Here is a 26,517-nt window from a genome sequence, read left to right as displayed (position 1 = left end):
CACTTTAAATATAATATTCCCATAAACAAGATTTAAATGGTGGAAAATATACTACACACTTAGATATTCAATACAAAGCAAGGAAATGAAGAATTGAACATAAATGTGTAAGAAATTCTCAACCAAAAGCTTCAAATCTTCAAGACCCAAGCGTGCATGCAAGAATCCTAGCTCCAAAAATGGACAAAAATAGCCCATAATCTGCAGAGACTATCGAAGTCTGCCAAAGATATCTTACAAATGAGCTAGGTCGTGTATTAGATGGTTTGGGGGTAGAAAATATGAAATTCTAGAACGGCCCAGTTCTTCCGCAAATATATTCTTCGCATTCGCGATCTATCCTTCAAGTTCGCGAAGGTTTGACTACCTACAGCTTCCCGTTCGCGGTTTGAACTTCGCATTCGCGAAGAGTTGATTTGTGCATTTTCACGTTCGCGGTGTATCCCTCGCGTTCGCGAAGGTTTGGCTTTTGCAGCTTCGCGTTCACGTTCAATCATTCGCGTTCGGGAAGGTTTGGGTTCCTGTTGCTTCGCGTTCACGTTACTCCTTCACGTTTGCGAAGGGTAATTCATTGGGCAGATTTCTATTCTTCATTTTAGCTCCCTTTTGACTCGTTTTCACTTGGTTCTTTCACGATTACTTCTAAATCACATAAATCCTGTAAAATAGAAATGAATGACATTAAACACAAGATTTTATCAATCAAACATAGCAAAACTCTAAGATTAAAAGAAGAGATAAGTTGGTAAAATACCCACTTATCAATATCACCTATGGGTATATGTTTGATGAGTGTATATGATGATTGGGCAGCTTTGGAATGATTCTTGGCACGTTGGAGGACGAACGTATATTTAAGTGGGAATGGAACGACCCGACTCGACCGTTTTGAGCTTTAGAGTTTGGTTTGGTAGTTTGAGAGTTTGAGTAATTTCTTATGATTTATTAAGACTTGCGTGCATGGTTGGTTTGGATTTTCGAGTAGTTCGGATTTGATTTGGAAGAGTGATCTCAATTTGAAAGCTTTAAGTTGGAAGAGTTGATCAAGTTTTGACTTTTGAATAAATAACCTTGGAATCGAGATTTGATATTTCCAATAGGTTTGTATGTTGATTTTGGACTTTGACATATGTTCCAATTTGAAATTTTACGTTGCTAGAAGGTTTTGGCTCTATTTATCGAAAGTTGGCAATTTGAAGAATTGACTAGTTCTCAAGTTTGATCGAAAGTTGACTTCGGTATTGTCGGACTCTTATTCTGGTTTTGAGACCTTGGATACGTTCATTTAGTGGATTGTAATTTGGTGGATCGAAAGTTGACTTCGGTATGAACCGGACGCATTCGGTGGAGTTAGAATGTTTGAAAGTTAAGATAAGGATTTCAATCTTCAATTCTTGGTTTTGATGTCATTTTAGTATTTCAAGACTTTGGATAAGTTTGGATAACGTATTTGGATTTGTTGGTATGACTGGACGGAGTCCCGAGGGGCTCGAGTGTATTTTAGGGTTGTTCCAGACCATTTCGTATCAGTTTGCATTGCTGGTTTCTGGTGATCTCTGATGAGCTTCGCAATCATGTTTGTATGTTTGAGATCCTGTGCAGCGTTTTTTATGCTAGGTCAGTTGTTCTTTGCGCTTGCGAAGAGAGGGCCACGTTCATATAGTGTTGGGAGCCAGGAGCATCGCGTTCACGAGGAGGATGCCGCGTTCGCGTAGTCGTAAAGGTAGGTTGCAGCTGGTCTTCGCGGTCGCGTTGGAGGTCTTGCGTTCGCGAAAAGTAGTGTTGGCCATACTACTTAAAATGTTATTTTCGATATTTTACCCATTTTTTCATATTTTGAGCCCTAGCTTCGAAAGGAGGAGATTTGAAGAGCAATTTTACTATTACATTAGAGGTAAGGAATATTCACTTAGATTTGGTTATATGTTGATTCCCCATGGATTTCTACACCTAAAACTTGGAATTTTAAAGTGAAATTGGAGATTTTGTCTATACTTTAAGAGAGTGTATTTTGGGGATTTGTCCATCGATTTGGACTTGAATTTCAAAACTAACTACATATTAAACTTGGTATGTTATGGATCATCAAGATTTGGTATTGGTTTCAGAATTCTGGCACGCGGGCTTGAGTTTACTTTTGTTAACCTTTTGGGAATTCATCAAATATTGAAGCCTTATGGATTGGTATCGGTTCCTATAACATTGTTTGATTTCCTCGGATGATGTTTGGCTTGGAATTGCGTGATTGGAGGGATAGACCGAAGTTTTGATGCGATTTGAGGTGGAAGACTAACCGGATAAGATTAGTGTCATGCCTAATCTTGTTGTGAGGGAATAATCCTTTGGATATGACCTTATTTGTATAATTGGAATGTTTGAGAAATGACGTATATGCAAGGAACGAGCGTATATGCGGATGCTATATATGATTCATGACTGGAGTAGTCTTTAGGTTGTATCTTGCCTTGTTTTGGATATTGTGCTTCCTACTATCATGCTTTATTGTTTGTATGACAATTTCAACTTCTGGAATCATGCTAGAGATGATATGTAGGTCTTGATTTCTTGTTTGGATATGATACTTGTTATTGTATGGTATACTCTCCTAAATTGAGGTGTAGTCATATACTTCTCACCTACATACTCCTTATCATGCATTTTCCTCAGTCTTTGAGTATTTCATTGGATATTCGTTGTCTTTATACATGTATTCTTGTATATGCTTTCTCCGTGCGATCTACTGGATTGACAACACGTGAGTGGTTTGTGCAGGTTAAGCTATTATAGCACATGATTTACCCGCACAATTGTTATGATTAAGGCACGCGAGTTGTTCGTGTAGCTTATGGAGAAAGATCCATCCCCCTAGGGTCGTCCTCTCATATTTCTCCTTGATGACGTACACGCGGATTATTAAAAAATGATTAGTGTTTGGTTTTCGCGTATCTTCTCTACATGCAAACACCTTGGATGTATACATGATTTTCATCGCATCTCTTCTCTATATTCTAGCTCTGGGATGTATACATGCCTCTTTATGCATATCTTCTCTATGTGCTGCATTGGTTGAAGAATTGATTCGCAATACATAACTTCTCTATATTTCAACATGTGTAACTTAACTTGCTTATTTATGCATATCTTCTCTATATGAAACTGTTGATGATTTATTGACACTAGATGCATATCTTCTCTATATGATGCTTTGGTTGATGAAATGATTCATGGTACATATCTTCTCTATCTGTCAATCTATGTAGCCTGACTTGTTTATTCATGCATATCTTCTCTATATGCAACTGTTGATGCGTTGTTCTGATAACAAATGCATATTTTCTCTATATGTTGGACTGTTAGTTTGCATACGATGCTTGTGCATATCTTCTCTATGTGCACCTATGGCCTTACCTATACTTCATGCTTATATTTTTGTACATGTTTATGTTGTTGAGCTGCACAAGTTAAGTAAAGTAAGTATCTTTTGACTTTATAACCTTGAAACTACTTCACTTAGATTAGTCAAGATACTTATTGAGTACATGGGATCAGTTGTACTCATACTATACTTCTACATTTTGCAAGTAGATCTTGGAGCTGAGCTGATGTGGATGACAAAGGGTGGCATTGAAGATGCACTAGCATTTCGATATAAACTACCACTTGTTCATGGTAGCTTAGAATTTGAACTTCTGTTTATGTATATTCCAATAGATATTGTATTTTCTTCGTACTAGCGCTGTAAATCTAAATCTTAGTGGCTCATATCTTTTATTACAAATCTTTGGGGTAGTTGTATGGATTTTTCTACCATCTTATTTATTGTTTATTGATGATCTTTCATTGAACTTGTGCTATTTATTATTTGGCTTATCTAGCATTTTAGGGTTAGGTGTCATCAATACTAGGTGGAATTTTGGGTCGTGACAGGATCTTTGTGGATGAATATAGTATAGGCCAATTCTGGCCCCAATCTTCTTAGAATAACTTTGATACCACTATAGTCACAACGTGACCCAAGAATGCAACTAAGTCCAACCAGAACTCATACTTCAAACACTTGGCATAAAGTTGACGATCTTTTAAAGTACAACAACAACATACCCAGTATTATCCCACACTGTGGGGTCTGGGAAGGATAGTGTGTACGCACCTTACCTCTACCTTGTGAGGATAGAGAGACTGTTCCAATTGACCCTAGGCTTAGGAAAGCATAAGCACCACATTAATGAAAATATAGACAAGAAGGGACAGTACCAAAAACCACATAAAAGCAGAATAAAACAACAACATAGTAAGGTGATCAACAATGAAAGAAAACAACGGTTAGTCATAAAAATCTACTACCAACAAAAAGCGATATTGCGTGCCAGTACTTCTTTTATGAACACTCTAGACTACCTATTCCACTACCCTAATCCTCGACCTCCATACCTTTCTATCAAGGATCATGTCCTCGGTCAACTGAAGTTGCGCCATGTCTTTCCTAATCACCTCTCTCCACCTCTTCTTTGGCCTACCTCCACCTCTCTGTACGCCCTCCACTGTCAACCTCTCACACCTCCTCATAGGAGCATCTGTGCTCCTCCTTCTCACAAGACCAAACCACATAAGTCGTGCTTCCCGCATCTTGTTCTTAATAGGGGCCACACCCACCTTGTCACGAAAAACCTCATTTCTTATCCTATCTAACCTGGTGTGCCCGTACATCCATCTCAACATTCTCATCTATGCTACCTTCATTTTCTAGACATGAGCGATCTTGACTGGCCAACACTCAGCCCCATATAACATCGCTGGTCTGACCACCACTATGTAAAACTTACCCTTAAGTTTTGATGGTACCTTCTTGTCACACAAAACACCTTAAGTCTAAAGTATAATTTGTGAGTGTTGTTTATGCTCCTCTCTACTATGAGAGTAAACCATAATATCATTGATGACCACAATCACAAAGGAATTCAAATAAATCTTGAATACTCGGTTCATCAGATCCATGAAATTCGTTAGAGCATTAGGCAAACCAAAGGACATAACGAAGAACTCATAATAGCCATAACGAGTCCTAAAAATTGTCTTAGGGACATCTAAAGCCCTAATATTCCCTGATGATAGCCAGATATCAAATCAATCTTGGAGAACACCTTCGAACCCTAAAGTTGGTCAAACAAATTATCAATGTGAGGCAATAGACACTTGTGCTTAATAGTAACCTTGTTCAACTGTCGATAATCAGTGCACATTCTCATACAACCATCTTTCTACTTCACAAAAAACATCTGCACACCCCAAGGGAAAACACTCGGTGTAATGAACACCTTATCAAATAAATCATGCAACTACTCATTCAATTCCTTAAACTTAGCTCGAGCCATACGATATTGTAGGATAGAAATGGACTGAGTGCCCGAAACGAAGGCAATACAAAAGTCAGTATCCCTATGGCATACCCAATAGATCTGCAGGTGTAACGAACCAATAGGTCATTTTGAGTTCTAGCTTCCCATTTACTGATTTGAGACCTTACATAGCATTATTTGATGAATTATGACTTGTGTATGTGGTATTTATTATTTTCCGGAAAGTTTATATAATTGTTTAAAGAAAGCTTGATTTTTGAACTTGAAAATGGTTAGAGTTGACTATGGTCAACATTATTGGTAAACAAACATGTATTGGTATTTAGACTATTTCGATAGGTTCGTATGATGATTGTGGGCTTGCACGATTATTTGGTCAGGGTCCCGGGTGTTACGAGGCCATTTCGGTGCTTGTTGTGAAATGTTGTGAATTTAAGCTTAAGAACTTTGAAATCTTTGAGTTTTGATGTGTAATTCTTGATTCTTGATGTTATTTTGATGTTTTGATATTATGAGAGAGTTTGTATAATGTTATTATACTTGTTTGGATGTTTGGATTGGGCCCCGAGAGGATCAAGTGTGTTCGGATTATTTCAGATTGATTATATTAGATGTGGAATTGCTAGTGCTGCAGATATCGCACTTCTGATGTTCAGGTGCATAACTGCGAGCTTGTTTCTACGGTGTTTATGCTTGCATCTTCCAGACTTTGAAGCTCAGACATGTTTCCTTATGTGGAGAGTTGAGAACAGGTGTGGCATCACATCTGTGGATGTTTACTTGTATCTGCAAAGAGATCGGCTAAGGAGGAAGGTTGCATCTGCGATGCATGGGCAGCAGGTGCGAAGGCCGCTTCTGTAGAAGTTTGTCGCTTTTGTGAGATTTGCACTGAAGCATGTCCGCTTCTACGGGAAACTTTATTGCTTCTGCGATATCGCATCTGTGGTACTTCTACCTCACCTGCGACATCTGCATCTGGGAAAAGGGTAAGGGTTTGAGTCTTAGTTCAGTTTCTCCCATTTTTGAGATCTAGATTTCATGTAGAGGCAACTTTTGAAGAGATGTACAGCCCAACTTCATAGGTTAGTAACTTTAACTTGTTTTTGATCAATTTCCATTACTTTTCATAAATTTTCATCTTAATCTAGTATTTCATAGAGTAGAAATAGGATTTTTAGGTAGAACTTAGGATTTTTGTATTTTTTAGATTTAGACATCGAATTGAGGTCGAATCTCGAAACAAATCATATATTTGGACTCGTGGATGAATGGGCAATCAGGATTTGGTCTTAGTTTTGGATTTTGACCATGTGCACTCGGATTGACTTTTTGTTAAATTTTCCAAATATGTTAAAGATCAAACATTTTTTATACTAGGGTAGTTTCTAAAGCTTATTTTGAGTTATTTGAGTAATATTTGACTAGGTTCAAGTGGTTTCAAGGTTTGTTCCAAAGGAAAAACTGTGTTGGAGTGTTGATTGGTTTCCTAAAAGAGGTAAGTATTGTAGTTAACCTTGATTTGAGAGAATTAGGTGTAATTCGCCTAATTGCTATTTGTTCTATGTGTTGTGGTCCGCATATATGCAAGGTGATGAGTACATATGCGTTGTCATGGGCTAAAAGCATGCGGGTGGGACTAGTTTATTCATGTCTTTACTTATTTCATGCTACTATTTTCTAAATTCCTTTGATTATTTCATACTTTTACTCGTTAAATATTATTACTTCATTTATGCCCTTACTTACTTCGTGCTCTTACTTTATACATACTTTTACCTGATATATGCATTTACATGCTTCATGACTTTTCTTGTTACTTTCTTTACTTGTCGCAGTTTCATACTTGTTCTTTTTATGCGTTATTAGATGGTGTGACTATTTGGTCGTTTGCATGTTAACTACCTTGTTTGAATCCTTATAGCGTTACATGAGTAAGATTTGCTCTAAAACTTCGAATTTGCAATTTTTCTTATTTGTATCCATCTTTCCTTAGTGAGTTATGCTATTTCATTCTTCTCGATAGTTAATATGGATTTTGATATATTTGTATGTGTTGTTAGATTATTCCATGTGAATTGATATGTTGGATTGGTTTACCGCCACAACAATGAAATGATAAGGATTGGGTTGCTCACCGCAACAATAGTATGGCCATGGGATTGGGTTGCTGCCGCAATAATATTTATGTGTATCAGATCAGGTTATGCGCCATAATTAATTTGATATATTGTGGTGTTGTTGTGATTTAGTCCTCTATGTGAGTTGTAGTTATGTGGTTCTCGGATATTATTCTTCCCCATTGTTAAGATGCTAAAAAGGGTTTGGTTGAGTATTTCAAGAGATTTGGTTATTACTCGTGATATTGGTTTCTTTTGTTATTTCTGCCTTTATTTCTATTTCCATTTCTCTTGCTTATTAAGTGTATAGATTTTCACGGTAAGTGTCTTGTCATAGCCTTGCCACTACCTCATCGAAGTTAGGCTCGATACATATTGAGTACGTGGTGTCGGTTGTACTCATTCTACACTACTTGTGCAAATTCGGATATTGGTACTAGCGGAGTCCCAAGAGGTGCTTAGCGGATTCCATATAGGCGAATCAAGGTAGAGTTGCATACCATTCACAGGCTTTGGAGTCATCTTTCCATCTCTTTTGTATTGTTTATTTTATCAGACAATACTCTATTTCTTTCACACATTGTATTTAGCAAATTCTAGTAGCTCATGTACTTGTCACACTATATCTTGGGGTGGTTGATCATCAGTGTTGGATTTTAGGCTTATTATGTATGCTTCTGAATTTTTTTAATTCTATTTTATCATTATGTTGTTAATCGTAAGTCTCCTTCTTCTTATTTATTGCTATGTGTTAGCTTACCTAGCAAGCGGTGTTAGGCACCATCACGACCCCATTGGTTGGAATTTTGGTCCGTGATAGTAGGAAACATCTTCGAAAACTCCCTCACAACCGGTAATGAATCCATAGAAGGAACCTCCGTGTTAGAATCTCGATTGTAAGCAAAATATGCTAAACATCCCTTTTCAACAATGCGTTGAACCTTTAAAAATGAAATCACCTTACTCGTGGAATGGCTTAAAATCTCTCTCCACTCTAGTCTAGGCAACCCTGGCATAGCTAAAGTTACAGTATTGACGTGGCAATACAAGATAGCGTGATACAGGGACAACCAATCCATATCGAGAATAACCTCAAAATCTACCATATACAACAACATGAGATCAACTATGGTATCAAAATTATTATTAGTAACAATACAAAACCGATATACTCGATCAGCTACTATAGAATCCCAACCGGTCTAGACACGTAAATAGGAATTATTAAGAGAATGACGAGGCATACTCAAGTGCGATGCAAAATATGAAGACACATATGAATAAGTAGAACCTGGATAAAAAAATACTGAAGCATCTCTATGAATGACTGAGATAATACCTGTGATGACTTCATCGGACGACTCTACCTCAGGCCTATTAGAAAATGCATAACAACCAGGCTAAGCCCTACCAACCTATCCTCCACGTCTAGGATGACCTTTACCTCTAATTGGTTGACCCTTACGCCTAGCTAGCTGGGCGGGTGGTGTAGAAACTGGTGCCAGAATCATAGCACGAGTACCCAGCTATGGCATACTACTCTGCAACCCGGGGCAAAACTTCTTGACATGCCTCGTATCACCACAATCATAATAACCAACCTACTGATCTGGCTACTAAATTTGGAATAGTCCCTGACGACCCAAATACTACTATAGAAACTCTGTATTGGGGGTGCACTAATAGGATCATGAGGTGGAAATGCAATGTATGATGACCGCCCTGAGCGGGAACCATAAGTACCATGGTTGCCTGAAGTACCATGAGAAACCTAGATTGCTGACTGAATTGGTCTGATAGAATTCCCTCTATCAAAATGACTCTTGCCTCTAGATGAGGAACCACTAAAACCATCCAAAGGACGAGGCCTCTTATTAGCCGTCGCCTCTCCCCCAGGCCACGAATGCGCTTGATCCTCCTAGAAATCTCAACTGCCTGAGTGATAAAGTCTCAGTCTCGGCTCTCTAGCCATCTTAAGTTTGATACCATAAGTAAGCCTCTCTATGAACTTCTGCACCTTCTCATTGTCAATAGGGATCAGGATAGTTGCATGACGAGACAAATCCACAAATTGCGTCTCATACTGGGTGACTATCATACCACGCTGCTGAAATTGACTTCTCCAAGGAGAGCTATGAAAACCGAGCCCAAGTAAGAGGAGGTGACCCTGCTGGTCTGCCCATCTCATAAGTCTTCCACTACCTCTTGGCTGAACCCTATATCTAAAACAACAATGAAGACCACTCCATTAGACTCAACCAGTCCCAAATTACACAGAATCATGTGACTTATGTCTAACAACTCCTTGACATCCTTTAAAGGCGCACCACTGAAGAGAGGAGGAAATAACTTTTGAAATCCATCAATCCTCTTCATCTCATCAGCTGACATCGTTGACTTAACCTCAGGCTGCGCTGCAATAATAGGCTAAGCAATACCAGCTGATAACACTCCCAGGGTCTGTTATCTATGAGCCATCTACTCTAGAGTACGAGTAGAGGGAATCTGAGCTCCTCCCCGAGCCTCAGAAGCGGTTGGTTCCATAGGAAGTACACCTACATGAGCTATGCTCTCAATAAGAGCAATCATATGGACCAGGGGCATCTTGAAGCACTGGGTTGTATGAAACCCCTCTAGAACATGTGTTGGCCCTACTGGCTCAATCTGATCTGGAATCTGCTCATCATCTGGAGCTATCTGGGGCTCGATTGACGCTGCTCTAGCATGAGCGTGAGTAGTTGTAGGTGTCATTACACGTGCTCTAGGATGGGCTCTAGCTCTGCCTCGACCCCTACCTCGGTCTTTACAACTAGTAGTGGCTACAACCTGGGACTCTGGCTCCAACTCTACGATAGCTAAAACACGTGTCCTCACTATCTGTAAGAGAATAAGAGAGCACATATTCAATTTAAGGATTAAACAAAGTTGCACAATGGAGAAAGGAATAAAGTGATATTTCCTAAAAATCTTTATAGCATCTCGAAGATAAGTGCAGACGTCTCTGTACCGATCTTCAAGATTCTACAAAGCTTGCTCGTGACTTATTAGACCTATGCAACCTAGGCTTTCATACTAACTTGCCACGACCCAAAATCCTAACCAAAGGATCGTGACGGCGCCCAATATACGTACTAGGCAAGCCAATACTTAACAACAATAAAAGAAGCAAAAATAAAAAATAACTACATAATATCATAAATTAGACTAAAAGCTCCCTAATACACAACAATTGTAAAATGGAAAAAATGTCATAAACACCTCCCAAGACTAGTGTCACTGAGTACATGAGTTTCTAAGAGTACTATTTACAAAGACTGAAATGAAGCACAATATTGTCTAATATAATTAAACAATAATAAAGATAATAAAGTAAACAACACTACCCGAATCTCCTAGATTCACAAGGTGCACAAGGACGTGAAAATAGTAAAAGTGCGGATGGATGTCTAACATATAAAACATTTCTATGACTAATACAATTGCAATAATCATGTTCACATAGCCACAAAGTGATTAAGCATATTTCATATTGAATACATCCCCAAATTAAGGCATATCAATAGCTTAAGGTCTAAATTGGTCACAAGCCACACATAGCACCCGGGTACACACCTGTCACCTCGTGTACACGTTACTTTTCACATAATACAAATAGGCAATTAAAGTCAATTCTTAAGGGGTATTCCCTCACACAAGTTTAGGAAAGATACTTATCTCAAACAAGCCAATTCCATACTCCAAATGCTTTTCATTTAAAATTCACTTCCGTACGACTCAAATCTAGCCAAAAAATAACTCAACAATGTCAAACAATGCCAAAGGAATCAATTCCAAATAATAAAGGCCCAATGTTTACCCAATTCCCGAAAAGTCAACACCAAGCCCGTACGGTCAAAAACCGAGTCGAGGGTTAGATCTCGACTAAATCATAACCCCACAAGTCCAAATATGGGATTGGTTTTCAAAACCGAGTCCAAATCGACTCTAAATCCCTAATTTTTATTTTTGAAAAGATAGACAAAAATCCCCAAAACTTTCTTTCAAATTTCATGATTTTTGGGTAAAACTCCATAAGAAATCAAGTTATATTATCAAAATTAACTTAAATCACTTACCCAATAGCTATCTATCAAAATTCCCTTCAATAATCTCCTTATACCAAGTCTAGGGCTCAAAATGTGATAAAATAAGACTAAGCTCTAAAATAACCAGCTATAAGAAAGTTGCAGATGTCATATTTGCGACTAGAGGTTTGTAAATGCAACCAATGGATCACAAAAGCAAAACTGCCAACCCCAGCAGATGTCGCAATTGCGACCAAGAACTTTGCATGAAATTTCTAAGACCTACTGCTCCATCCACAATCGCAAATGCGATGACCACTTCGCAAATGCAAAGTCCTAGTTGCCTCCCCCACTGTCACAAATGCAACCAACATCCTCACAATTGCGAGGTCCCCCGGGTAGCACCCCTATTGCAAATGCGATAAAACTATTGCAAATGCGAGCAGACATTCGCAAATGCGAGGTCTACAGAACCAACAATACCTAAATCTAACCAAAACACTCTGAAATCATTTGAAACTTACCCGAGTCCCTCGGGCCCACATCAACTATCCACACAAGTACATAAACATCATATGAACTCACTCGATGCTCGGAACATCAAAATAACATCCGGAATCACGAATCGAACACCAAAATGCATCAAAATCACAATGAAACTAAAGAACTTCTAAAATCACAACCAAACGCCTGATTTCGATCAAACCAGCTTGGAATGAGATCAAACTTTGCACTCAAGTTCTAAATAATAAAACATACCTATTCCAAGTTACGAAACCAAAATTAGAACCTGATAGCCACAAATGCAACCCATGGTCATACCTATAAAATTTCTAAATCTTCAAATTCCCAACTTTTGGCAAAAAGTGTCAAATCATTCTAGAAACCTATGAATTCAAATTCGCGCATACTCTTAAGTCAAAAATCACTATACAAACTTATTAGAAATAACAAAACACCATTTTGAGGTTATTTTTTTAAAAAAAAGTCAAACCTTGGTAAACTCACATAAGTTAAGCTTCGAATTAGGAACTAGGTATTCTAATTCAATCCAAAACCTTTTCAAAATAATACCAACCAACCCCACAAGTCAAATAATAATAAATACACTGTAACGACCCAACCGATTGTTTTGAGCATTTGCATTCACTTCGATGGTTTGAGTTCCTGGATAGCTTCATATGATGTATTATCTCTTGCGTGAATCACCGATTTTGGATTTTGGGTGATTCTGAATTAATTTGGAAGAATGATTCGTATTTTAGAAATATTAAGTTGGAAGAGTTGACCAAGTTTGACTTTTGTGTATTTGACTCCGGATTAGAGTTTTGATGGTTCTGTTAGGTCCGTATGTTGATTTTGGACTTGGGCATATGCCCATATTTGCATTTGGATATCTCTAGGAGGTTTTGGTACTATTTGGCGAACGATAGTAATTTGGAGTTTTGAAAAGTTCATAAATTTGAGCGAGGCTTGAATTTGATGATATCGGGTTTGGAATGTTGATTCGGTTGTTGGAATAGGTTCATTATATCATTTTTAACTTGTGTGTTAAATTTAAGGTCATTCCGAGTTGATTTCATATGGTTCGGCATGAGCTGTGGAAGTTAAAAGTTCAAAAGTTCATTAAGTTGTATTTGAGGTGCGATTCGTGGTTTTGACATTGTTATGTGTGATTTGATAACTCAAGTAGGTTCATGTTGTGTTTTGGGACTTGTTGGTATGTTCGGGAGGGGTCTCGAGGGGCTCAGTGTGTTTCAGATTGATTTCAGACCATTTCGGAGTTTTATGCATTGCTGGTTTTCTACTGTTGTCTGATGCCTTTGGTGTACTTCGCGATCGCGAAAGTCAAGCTGTGATCGTGAAGTGTGATTTGGTCCACTTGTGGTTTTTTCATCACAGACGCGAAAGATGATACATATTCGCGAAGGTTTGGATTGGTTACTGTTCGCGTTCATGCATTGGGCATCGCAGTCGCGTAGTGTTGAGCGGGAGCTAGCAGCTGGAGAATTCTTAATCGTGTTCGCATAAGACAGCTCGCATTCGCGAAGATGTGGAATCTATGGTCATCACGTTTGTGTGGCCTGTATTGCGAACACGTAGAGCATTTTGGTGGCAGCAACATTTTTCCTTCGCGATCGCAAAGCAAGTCCCGCGATCGCGATGGGTATTGTTCTTAAGTGATTATAAAGTACTCTATTTTGAACCATGAGCTCATTTTATCACATTTTGAGTTGGGGAGCTCGGTTTTGGGCGATTTTGGAGAGAAATTTCACCACATGGATTAGGGTAAGTACTTTTGACTCGATTTTGATAATATTACATGATTCCATCTTCGATTTTGGCATTTTATTGATGATTTCAAAAGAGAAATTGAGGAGATTTGTCGAAAACTTTCCTAAATTGAATATTTGAGATTTGAACATTCATTCGGAGTAGGATTTGAGTGACATTAGTATGGTTGAACTCTAGTTAAATGTGTTGTCAAAATTTATGTGTTTTGTCGGGTTCTGAGATGCGGGCCCGGGTTTGATTTTTTGGTTGACTTTGAGCTTTTGATTAAAGATTCAACCTTTATCATTTGGGTTGGTTTCCTTTCGCATTATTTGATGTTCTTGAGTTGTCTTTGGCTAGTTTTGAGCCGTTCAGAGGTTGTTACGCATGGGATAGCATTTCTAGAGTGGTGTTTGGCTTGCTCGGTAATTGTTTTGGCATGTTTGAGGTAAGTATATTATCTAAACTTGGTTAAGGCACTTGTTGCCTGCATTATTTGTGATATCTACATTGTATGGGTGCGCACATGTGTGGGGATTGAGCCAATGTGTGAGCAACAGAGTATTTATCCATGCCTGATGTAGTGCTTAGGCTATGATACGCTTGAATTGACTATTAAGCTTTAAGATGTGATGTTTATCATATTTGTAGCTCTATTGTGAACTGTTTTATCCATGTTTGAGGTTACATAGAGGCTAATTCACTTAATGAACTTGATAATTACTATTTTTGTGAGGAAATTACCGATTTGAGCTATGATAGCACACTTTGCACATGCATATACTTGAGCATGTCACTTATACAAGTCTAGGAGCATGAAATCTGATATTCGTTGATCATATACATGTATTCTTGTATTATTTTCTTCTGTGTGATATGATTTATACTGGATATATGTGACCAAACTGGGCGGATTGTGTTGTTATGCCTGTGACCATGCAGGACGAATTATGTTGATATGCATGTGACCACACCGGGTGGATTGTGATATTGTGCCTGTGACCACGTCGGGAGGATTGTAATTTTTACCACGTGAGTTATCCATGCAATTGTTATATTATTAGCACGTGTGTTGTCCGTACAGCACGTGAGTTATCCGTGCAAATCCAAATATTGATATTATAGCATGTGAGTTGTTCGTGCAGCACGTGAGTAGTCCGTGCGACAAATATTATTAGCATGTGAGTTGTCCGTACAATGTGTGGATACGGTTCCATCCCCATAGGGTCACCCTCTCATGTTTCTCTCTTGATGGTGTATACACGGATTGTGAGAAACAGATGGATTTCTGGTTGATGTGAACTCTAGGAGAGCTGGTTATTGTTATTTGGATCGGGTTGTACGCCGCAACAGGCCTTATTGGCTTATTGTTATTTGGATCAGGTTTGCGCGCCGCAATGGACTGATATTTGTTTATTGCATTTCATCTTTACTTGCAATTTCCTTGATTGTTTACGTGATTTACTTGCATATCTTATTTATATGTTGTATTGTTGACTGGATAGAACACTTTAAAATAAAGAATTGTGATCACAAGGTGGTTTTACCCGTGATTTCTTTATTCGATTATATATTTGTTCCATACTTGGTTGAAATTTATGAAATGTACAGGTGATAGCAAGTATCATTTATAATTATTGCTCTTATTACCTCACCGAGGTTAGTTATGAAACTTATTGAGTACATGGTGTCGGTTGTACTCATACTACACTTCTGCACCTTGTGTGCGGATCTGGGAGATGATACTGCTGTGCATGGTGGGAGCTGATCTTGAAGATATATCAGCTTCCAAACATACCTACTACTTGTTCTTGGTAGTTCAAGATTTGGATTCTATTTATGTACATTTCAAATAGATGTTGTATTATTTTCCTATCAGTTTCTTAAATCTAAGTCTTAGCAGCTCATGACTTGTACTACCATTCCTTGGGGAATTGTATAAAAGACCAGTTATTTCACTTTTCAACTCATATCATTATCACTAAATTGTGTTTACTATTATTGGGCATACCTAGCAGGTTCGGTTAGGTGCTATCACAACTAATTGGATTTTGAGTCGTGACATACACATACGAAATGCTTCAAAAAGGAAAACGGGGCTCAAATATACAAAATGATCGGCCGAGTCGTTACACTCGGAACCTTCCCCCTTTTACACAGCTGCAGATATTGGAGTTATGAACTATTCTTCGCAGTTGCAAAGCTTGCAAATGCGAACATGTGGTCGCAAATGCAAAGGGCCACCCGAGTCACTAAAGTCGTAAATGCGAGTGAAAGTTTGCAATTGCGGATACTGCAATGATGATCATAGCTTCGCAATTCCCCCTTCCCAAAGTTTGCAAATACTAGTTGGCATTCGCAAGTACGATTCTCGCATTTGCGAGCTGAGACTGCAGCACCAACAATGAAAAAACTTAGAAAAACAGCCCGGAACCAATCCGAAACTCACCCGAGCCCCTCGAGACCCCATCCAAACATTCAAACAAGTATATAAATCTTATACGAACTCGCTCGTAAGCTCAAAATATCAAAATAACATAAAAACTCAACCATTAAAACTCAAGATTTCAAATGTTCGTAACTCAAATTTCTAACTTTTAGCTATAAATGTTGAATCGGCCTAGGGTCACCGGGGAGCCAAATCACACACATATATTCAAAATTATCATATGAACCTACCGGAATCGTCAAAAGACCGATCCGAAGTCGTTCACCAAGAATATTGACCGCGGTCTACTCTAACAACATTTAAGCTCTAGAATCAAGATTTCTTTATCAAAACACATCTAAACTCCCGGAACTTAAAATCAACCTTGCACACAAGTAATAAAACATAAAATGAAGCTATTCAGGACCTCAAATCATAAACTGGAAAGCTAAAACTCAAAATTACCTATCGGGTCGTTACATGTTAAATCACGCATGATGTTTTGATCTAATCATTAATTCACTAATTAAAGTAACGGAAGCTAGCTTCTATTATAGTGAATATAGATTAACATAACTAGTCTTACAAACTATTGATGATCAGGGGAGGGGGGATTTATAATGCCATTGAAAAATAAACTTTGTGGATTGGTGCATTCAAACTCGCCTGAAATTTAAAAAAAAAATCGCCTGAATTAAGAAGGTTAAATATGATTAAGCAAGTAATATTTTTAGACGCATGTCAACCATCAAGTATCAATATTTCATGTATATTACGAGTTGAAGATTGATGTCACGAGTGTTTAACCTAAATATCGTTTGATATCAAATTAATTAAATTTGTAATAGAAGGCCTACGCAATCGAAATAAACCTATATGTTTTTTCTTTCAAGAATGATTAGAATAAGAACGAAACAAGGTAAATAAAAATAAAAAGTAATTTTACACAGGAAAAAAAAAGAAGAATTCTTATTCATCGTATGAAGATGAACAAAGTGAACTGATCCAATTTCAAGAGCAATATGAGCAACAATTTGTTACAATGATCCTTGTGGAAATTTCAGATAAATCACAATGAAGTAAGGCCTATTTATAATTAAACACTAAAGTAACGGCTCCCCATCGATGGAATAGGTGCTAAACAGCGAAAGCAAATAGACAGCATCACTTGCATGTAATATAAATAATACATAATAATAGATTTTAATTAAATATAAAATTAATAATTACCTTTTAAAGCGTGCCAACAACAATGAAGTTAGCCTTCATGCTCCACGAAGCGTGACATCAACCATTAAGTTAGCTTTCACGTTCAACAAATCATCACAAGTTCTGTAGCATATCAGTAGAACCATCACTGAATCACAATCATCACCAGTTCAACAATTTTCTACTATGTTACACGCACAATACTTGGAATCTGTAAAATTCATCTGGAAAATTTCTCCTAGGAAAAATATGTAGAAAAATATCTAACTTCCTTAATAGAATAAGACACTTTATATAGTCATAAGTTTTAGGATTTAAAATTCCTTTTCAAACCTGTTAGGTTTTTCTTTTACACTAAAAAATCGAAGTATGTTTAATTCCTAATTGTTCAAATACAAATGGGACCAAATATTTTAATAAACGAGGATTTTTATTATGAAATTAATTTAAAATATTTGAATTAATCTTATCATAATAAATTACGAATGATTTCACTAAAAATTCACAATTATACTTCTAAGTTCAATTTTGAAATTCTTCTATTAAACATCATTTAACTCCCCATGTTAAGGTTCAGATACTAATCAAATAAATTAAATTACTGACAATGTAATTTATAGATTATTTTCTTTAGATTTTTGCTTAACTTATTTTAATTTCATATGACAGATACAAAGTTCACATGCAAGGCTTACACATGAAAATCTATAAGCTTTCATGAAGGTGTATCATCAATCTCTAGACCGAGACATGGATTTCATTCCATCAACTAACTATTACTTCGACAAAGCATATTGTTATCATATAATTTATCAGGCATATTGAGCGAAGAATCTTGCTTTTTAATAAATTAAAACAATAAACAATACAAAAATTGAAAGGAATGCTGAAAAATAAGCTTCAAAGCTTGAACTTTCACTTTCATCCACAATGTATCCAACGCTAGGCTCGGGTATTGTTGGAGCATACACCTAATAATAATTATATCAAAATTAAAAGTATAATTACATTTAATGGACTAAAAAATTTATTTCATTAAGTCATTAAAATACTTATTTCTATCGTGGTCCGTCTAATACATACAAATGTACTAGCATAAGAAGTTTTAGTTATACCATTATCATAATCAAGATAAATTATATTTAGTTTGTACTATAATCATTCTAATGGATTTTCCAGTTCTATGAAATAATTGTATTGTTTGCACTCTACTTGTTAATTTAAGTTATTGATAAAGGATTGATATTGAAACTTGATAAAGAATTCCTAAAGATTGAATTTCACTTACTTTGAGTTTTGGTGGGTTATTGACCGTCAATAGAAATTGTGCTTCCTTATATATTAGTCTTGTGATAGCTTTTAAATCGGATGTTCGTAGAGTAATCTCTCTTCTTGTGGAGCGGGTCGAACGCCTCAGCAGTATAATAGATGCATCTATGGTTCGTGTGGTTGACTCTCGACAGTGTACACATTATTCTGGATCAGTCCGAAAGACCTCAGCATAAATCATACGTGATAATGATCGGAGCCCGATTACATTTGATATTATATTTATGACTCGAGAGGTTATAATTTATTTATTGGCCTGAAATTGTTGGAGTAAGTAAGTTTCAGTTAGAGATTTGTAAATTGACTATCAGTTAAAGAATCATTTATTCACTGCTTGCTATTATGTTATTATTATTATTATTATTCATGTATTCCATGCCTATTTAGAATTCATGTATTTTATTTGTTCGCCCATAGTAAGTGTCGATGTCGATCCCTCATCACTACTTCTTTGAGGTTAGACTGAATACTTACTGGGTACATGTTATTTATGTACTCATGCTACACTTCTGCACTAATCATGCAGGATCTGAGGCAGGTGCATCTGGCATTCATTCAGGCGCGCATCCCCGTTACCCTGAGGTATAGTGGTGAGCTACTCTCTGAGTCCGTTCTGCAGCACCCGCAGTCTCTCTTTTGTATTTACTTTCTATCTATCTTACTTTAGACAGTAGCATAGGTGTTTTATATATTCTACTACTTGCTCATACACTTGTGACACCGGGTCTTGCGAACATGCTAGTAGACATTTTATGGTTTTGAGTATTTATTTCACCGTATTTTCTCTTTTTGTAAAAATCTGACCGGTCGTTTTGAGCTCTAGCGTGTTGTTCAACAGTTTGAGTCCTCGAGTAGCTTCACTTCATATTTAATGACTTGTACGTGTGGTCAAAATCGAATTTTAGAAAGTTCAGAGTGGTTACGGAAGGAAAATTCTTAATTCGGAAGCTTTAAGTTGGAAGAGTTGACTAAGGTTTGCCTTTTGAGTAAACGATCTTGAAATCAGGATTTGAAGGTTCAAATAGGTTTGTATGATGTTTCTGGACTTGGACGTATGTTCGGGTTGAGTATCAGGTCGATCGGGAGCATTTCAGCGCTTATTGTGGAAAGTTAACATTTTCAAGGTTTTAGAGTTTCCTAAGTTTGGTTTGAAGTAGAATTTGGTGTTATCGATGCCCGTTTGGGGTTCCGAGCTTGGGTATAGGTTTGGATTGGGATTTGTGACTTGCACGCAAAATTTGACATCAGTCCGGGATGTTTAAGTATGAATCAGACACGTTCGTCGAAGTTTGAATGTTGAAAAGTTGAAAGGAGGTTTCGATCATAGATTCAGAGTTTTGATGTTGTTTGGTGTGATTTGAGGCCTCGAGCAGGTTTGTTTCATATATTGGGACTTGTTGGTGTGATTGGACGGGGTTCCGGGGTGCAAGGGTGTGTTTCGGAGGGGCAACGGGTCATATATTGGGACTTGTTGGTGCGTCCTTCTTCGCTTTCGCAAGGAAAGGACCGCGTTCGCGAAGGTCTGTGGGGGTGTTTGGACATTTTCTAATCGCATTCGTGATTAGGCACGCGCGTTCGCGAATATTTTGAGGAGGCAGTGCTTCGCGATCGCGAGTGGGATTACGCGATCACGTAGAAGGCAGGCAGGTGGCGGGCACAAGGAAATTGTTCTATACGTTCGCTTTTCTGGAATCGCATTCGTGTAGGGGCAGAGGAGTTGGTCACCGTGTTTGCGACCAGTGCATCGTGTTCGTGAAAGGGAATTTTGGAGATGGAGAAAGATCCTCATCGCGAATACGAAGGTAAGGCCGCGTACGCAAAGAAGGTCGGGCTGCGCAGTGTCATTTTAAAACACCGGGTTTGGCTCATTTTCACTCTATTTCTTCATGGGATCCGACTTTGGGAGCGATTTGGGAACACCATTTTGATCATCAACCAGGAGGTAAGTGATTTCTTCTTATTTTGAGTTAAATACATGAATTATACATGGATTGGAACATGAAAATTGGTGGAAATTGTGGGATTTTGGTTGAAAACCTAAAAATCGTATTTTTGATTTTGACCACGAAATATGACATGAAATTTAGGATAAATTATATATTTGAGTTCGCGCCGTTATGGGTAAAGTTTATCTTCAAGAATTTTTGGAATCCAGACATGTGGGCCCGAGGGTTGACTTTGTTGACTTTTCGAGCGGAGTTGAGAATTATTATAAATTGATCAATTATTCGCATTGGAGTATATTTTGATTGAATTGCACCTTGTTTGACTAGTTTCGGATCGATGGGCATTTGGTTTGAGGTGTTAGATAGGCGTTGGAGCCGGTTATGAAACTTCGAAGCGAGGTAAGTCTTCTGTCTAACCTTGTGAGGGGGAATGTACCCCGTAGGTGTTATATTCTTATATGTTACATGTTGTGGGAGCTACACACATATGAGGTGACGAGTGGCTGTGTGTATGCTAGAATTCATGATTATGTCCAGGTAGACTTAGGTTCCCGCCATGCTTTAATTGTACTGACTGTGTTATCCTTGCCAGTTTAATTCCTTTACTTCGCGTTGCGACCTGAAACTAGGCTTGCGTAGAGGGATAGACTCACTATTGTAGAGATATGGTGAGCTACTTGATTAGCCGTGAAAGAATTGTGTTTCCCTTAAGAATTTCTCTTATGTTGTGCGTTTTCATTGAAAAGCTTCTTTAAATTTCATAACTCACATGTATCTTCGTGAGTGGGGTCAAGGATCTGTTAAAGCTTCTTATTCTAATGGGATCGGGCCGTTCGCATCGGCAGTATCATATTCTCATGAGAGCGGGCCGCTCGCCTCGACAGTATAATAGACGCATCTATGGTTCGTGTCGTTCCACCCTCGGCAGTGTACACATTATTATGGGATAGGGCTTTATGCCTCGGCATTTCTATAAATACTCTTATGGGATCGGGTTGTTCGCCTCGGCAGCATTGTACGTAATATTTGGCAAGAAGCTATCTTATCCATGAGGTTTCCTGATTTGAGTTGTGACAGTCTATATGGTGGGGACCATTTTCCATATATACTCCGGTTGAGGAGGTGACTAATAATTGAGGGCTTGTGTTTACTGTTCAGAGGAGGATCGTACCATGTGGTTAAAGTTGTTTACACTGTTTTTACCATGCCTCACACTTGTTTACTTTCTGTAGTACTTGATTTATTAGACCACTAGTAAGTGTCGATGTCGACCCCTCGTCACTACTTCTCCAGGGTTAGGCTAGATACTTACTAGGTACACGTTGATTTACGTACTCATGTTACACTTGTTGTACTATTTATGCAGGTATATATATGTCTGTATATCCGGTGGTCTTTTGGGCGCAGAGGCGCGAATATTGCAGGGACTTTATGGTGAGCTGCATTTTATGTTATGATCCGCAGCATACAGAGTCTCCATTAGAGTTATTTACATTCTCATGTCTAACTTGTATTCCAGACAAATATTGTATTTTATTATATTTCTCGATGCTCATGCACTTGTGACACCGGATTTTGGGGGTTCCTTCTGGATGTTCGTTATTGTAGTTTACGTAATTATTATCATTTTATCTTGTAATTTATACTTTATACGGAAATTTATAAAAAGAATTAACGGGCTCCTACGGTACCCGATGTTTATTTTATTTATTTAATGGGATATATGATTTCAGAATTTTTAAAATGAGTAATTAAGTCGATAATTTATTATTGGCTTGCCTGACGGCGACGTTGGGCGCCATCATGGCCTTTAGGGAATTTTGGGTCGTGACAACTTGGTATCAAAGCTCTAAGTTCACTTGAGTCTCACGAGTCATGAGCAAGTTAGTAGAGTCTTACGGATCGGTACGGAGATGTCTGTACTTATCTTCGAGAGGCTACATGGCTGTTAGGAGCAATTCCCTTCTTGATTCGTCATCGTGCGATTTGATTCCATTAAAGATTATGCCTTCATTTTCTTTCTACTCAATCTTATGCCACGTGGAGCGCTTGTTAGCAATTGGGCATCAAGGAGTTCTAGTGGTACTGCATAATTGGTGTAGGATGTTTCTCCCTGCGTATTCGAGCGAGTTATTATCGTCGTCTTATGGAAGGGGGTTCTATCGTTTCATCCCTGTAGTAGTATTGCCTAAGTTTTGAGGTTGTGCATAGATTGTTATGATGTTCGTGCGTTGTTATCATGCGGTGTTGTTGTGAATGGTAGATTGCTCATTTATGGGTCGCGGCAGTGAATAACTCGAAGGGAGGACTTCTCGGCTCATGGTTTGGAGGTTCGACATTTAATTCCAGTGGAGGAAAGGCAATCAGACTATGGATGTTCATGCTTTGGTTGATGGAGTAACGAGATTTGATATTTTCGAGTGTGTTGGAGTTCTTATTTGTGGAGTTTTTATTTTTGATATTTTCATCCTTTGAATACATTAAGGTTCGTCGGTGTTATGTTCTTCTTTGATTTGCCTTCGGGGCAGGGTGTTGTGGAATGGTGCCTGAGCAGTGATTGTCAAATATAGAGCCTATTTGGATGGGCTTAAAAGCTGGTCAAACCAGCTTCTAAGCAGTTTTTAACTTGTGAAAGTGTTTGACAACCAACCAATGGGCTTAAAAAAAGTTAAAATCTGCTTAAAAAAGCCAAAACTAATAAGTTGGAAAACCCAACTTTTTCTAAATTGGCTTAAAAGCCATATTGCTTTGACTAAGGATATTACATTCTCATCCCTTATAATTTTTCTTAATCCTGAAATTACTCCTACGTAAAAACCCTACAACATACTATTTTTTTCTCCATTCTTCAATATTTATTAATTTCTTGAAGTTCTTAACGTGAAGCAAACAATAGTTTTTTAAATAATGTTTCATACATTCCAATATTTTGTAAATATTATTCTTTTGGCTTCTTTTTTTGGTTCCATAACATTTAATTTTTTTGGTCGTTGTATCCTTCCCTTTTTTGAATTGGTGTAACTATATTCTAAAATCAAATCATTAAATGAATTTACGTATTACCCCTGAATTTGAAGCTATGAACGGAAAATATAATATTATAGTCATCATCTTCTTTATAATGTTAACAACTTTAAGGATATTTCAATCATTTTAACAAGAAAAAGTGCTTACCAGCACTTGTTTACCAAACACTTCATCAGCTTGTTTTAAGTTTCAGCACTTTTATCCAAACACGTAACTGCTTATTGATAAAACAAGTTTCAGCACTTAACTTAAAAGTCACTTTTTTTAAGCCAATCCAAACGGGCCCATAGTGGTGCAAGGCGGTTTCAGAGTCAAATCGATGTTTCTAATATTAATGGCTCGAGAGAGATGATCTTTATGGAGTCTCAGAGTTTGTGGCAATTTACCCGTTCGGGTGCTACGAAGATGGATTATGATTTGAGGCAATATTTTGGGCAGCGAAGGATAAGGAAGTTCATGGTGGGAGGTGTCTCGTGGTGATTGAATCTCGAGCAGGTCAATTATGAACATCAGAGGTCAATAAGTTGCTTGAAGGGGATGCTTTAATCGAAGTGGGAGTGGCAGAGTAGCATATGGATTATGTGGTAGGATAGCCACATGCCTTGAGGAAAGTTTAGAGCGATTTGAGAATCATGGTAGACAGTGACTAGGTCTACGAATTTTATTTGGAATGGTGGCAACTATGCTGAGGAAGGGTGAATATGGCAGAAAAAAGTTTGCTTGGAGTGTTTTAGGGGTGTAAGAGCTTGATTATCATTATGGGATACAACGTGACTTCAAGTTTGAAAGTCATTGTCGGAATTTCAATTGATGCCAATGGGGAATGAACAGACTTGTACAGCCGGTGGACGAGCAAGGGCTCAGGAGGGTTTACTGATTTGGTATTAGTGGTACCCAGTGCAGCGTCGTTGGAAGATGTCGGTATGGAATTCCAAAGGTGGGATATCTCCTATGGGCAGGTTAGCGGTTGCGTGATTTTGATGAAGTTTCTACGAAGCGTTCTACTTACTACTCGGCATAAGGGATTTTGAGAAATTTGGCGGGCTAACGGTGCGAGATCATGGTAAATTGAGAAGGAAGAATCCTTGTGGGTTCTAGATTTATGTGATTATAGCTTAAAGTGAAGTGGGGGAGCCCACCGTCTACGATTGGATAGTGTGGTTGTCTGCTTGTGTGGTTTCTGGTTATTGATGCATTGGTAGATTATTTATGACTAAGAAAAGAAAAACATCAGGTGTAATTCGAGTAAAGAACTTGATGAATGTATGCTATATTTCGCCTTTTTGATTCATGTGCAGGTTTTGGGAAGAATCAGAGTTTATGCTTCTTGTGGATGTGATGTACAAGGAAAAGAATTAATCTGCTTGCTTCTTTGGGAGTGTTTATCTGCTAACAGAGCGATGGAGTTTTGATTATATTAGGGACCGGGTCAGAGTGGGTGACTCTCAATAGTGGTTCTAATGGGTTCGAGGATGTAAGCGCGATGTCTAAGGATTTTGGGTTCGTTATGTGGCTGGAGATCGGGATTTTGCAGCAGAGTGTGAAGAATACTTGGTGAATTTCTTTGTTATCATGGGGTCTGCAGGTTAGTATTGGAGGAATGGGAGAAATAGCTTCGGATTCGCGGATGGACTTGCACAATGGGTGTACCAGTTGGAGATGCTATTGTGCACTTGAGGAGGGTATGAGATGGTTCATGGGTATTGTCACGATCCAAACCGATGGGCCGCGATGCGCACCGGGTACCTTACTCAACCGAGTACCAACATAACGTATCTTTCGTATCATTCCATCATAGGTAAATGAACCAGAGTAAAGCATGAGGGAATAAACTTATACATATGACATACTGGCCTATAAGACTAAAACGATCACCCGTACACTGAACATAGGCCGACAAGGACATACAATATTTCATATACATGACATCCATCTATAAGACCTCTAAGAATACATAATTGTCATAAAGGTCAGGACAGAACCCCGCCATACCAAACAATACGCATCTATATCATACTGACCAAACAAGCAACTTCAGAGCAAATGGAGTGCACCAACATCTTCCATTGAGCTGATCGCCTACTTGGAGGATTCTCGACCGTTCTATCAGGACTTGCGAGCATGAAACGCAGCGTCTCCAGGAAAAAGGGACGTCAGTACAAATAATGTACAAAGTAAGTAAGGAATGAAAATCAGTAAATAATAGACATGAGAGAAACATGGAGTAAAAGACTCGACATGTACGTCTGCATAGCTCTGTGAATCATTTCAATGTCATGCATATGTGTATAAATGTCATACCATGCATAGGTATATGTGTTCATAACATCATCAAGCCTCTGAGGGCATCCCATCATATCATTTCGGCCACTGTGAGCAAATCATCAACGTATACCAGCTGATCAGGTGGTGGTGCGTATATAATGTCGTAACCTTTTCCCATATCCCATATACATATAATATACATATATACGCGTATATAAAACCATCTGGTCATGGGTCAATGTACATGTATAAATGCATGAAATGCATAAGAAATACTTTAATAAAATTTCTCGGAATGTCATAAAATCAATATGCCTTTCGGATAAACTTTGTCAAATACGTATTTTTCTGAGACCCATGAACAAAAGATATAATAATAAGACACATGGGGAATTAAGAACATAAGCATCTCTAGAATTTCTATGAATAGAGTCATTTATGGAAATTGTGCATTTGCTCGTTTTGTTAGTGTCGTATAGATCATGCCAAAAGAAAGAAGGG

Source organism: Nicotiana tabacum, chromosome 22, assembly GCF_000715075.1.
Source record: "Nicotiana tabacum cultivar K326 chromosome 22, ASM71507v2, whole genome shotgun sequence".
NCBI lineage: Eukaryota > Viridiplantae > Streptophyta > Magnoliopsida > Solanales > Solanaceae > Nicotiana > Nicotiana tabacum.
Note: the sequence above shows the minus strand (reverse complement) of the source record.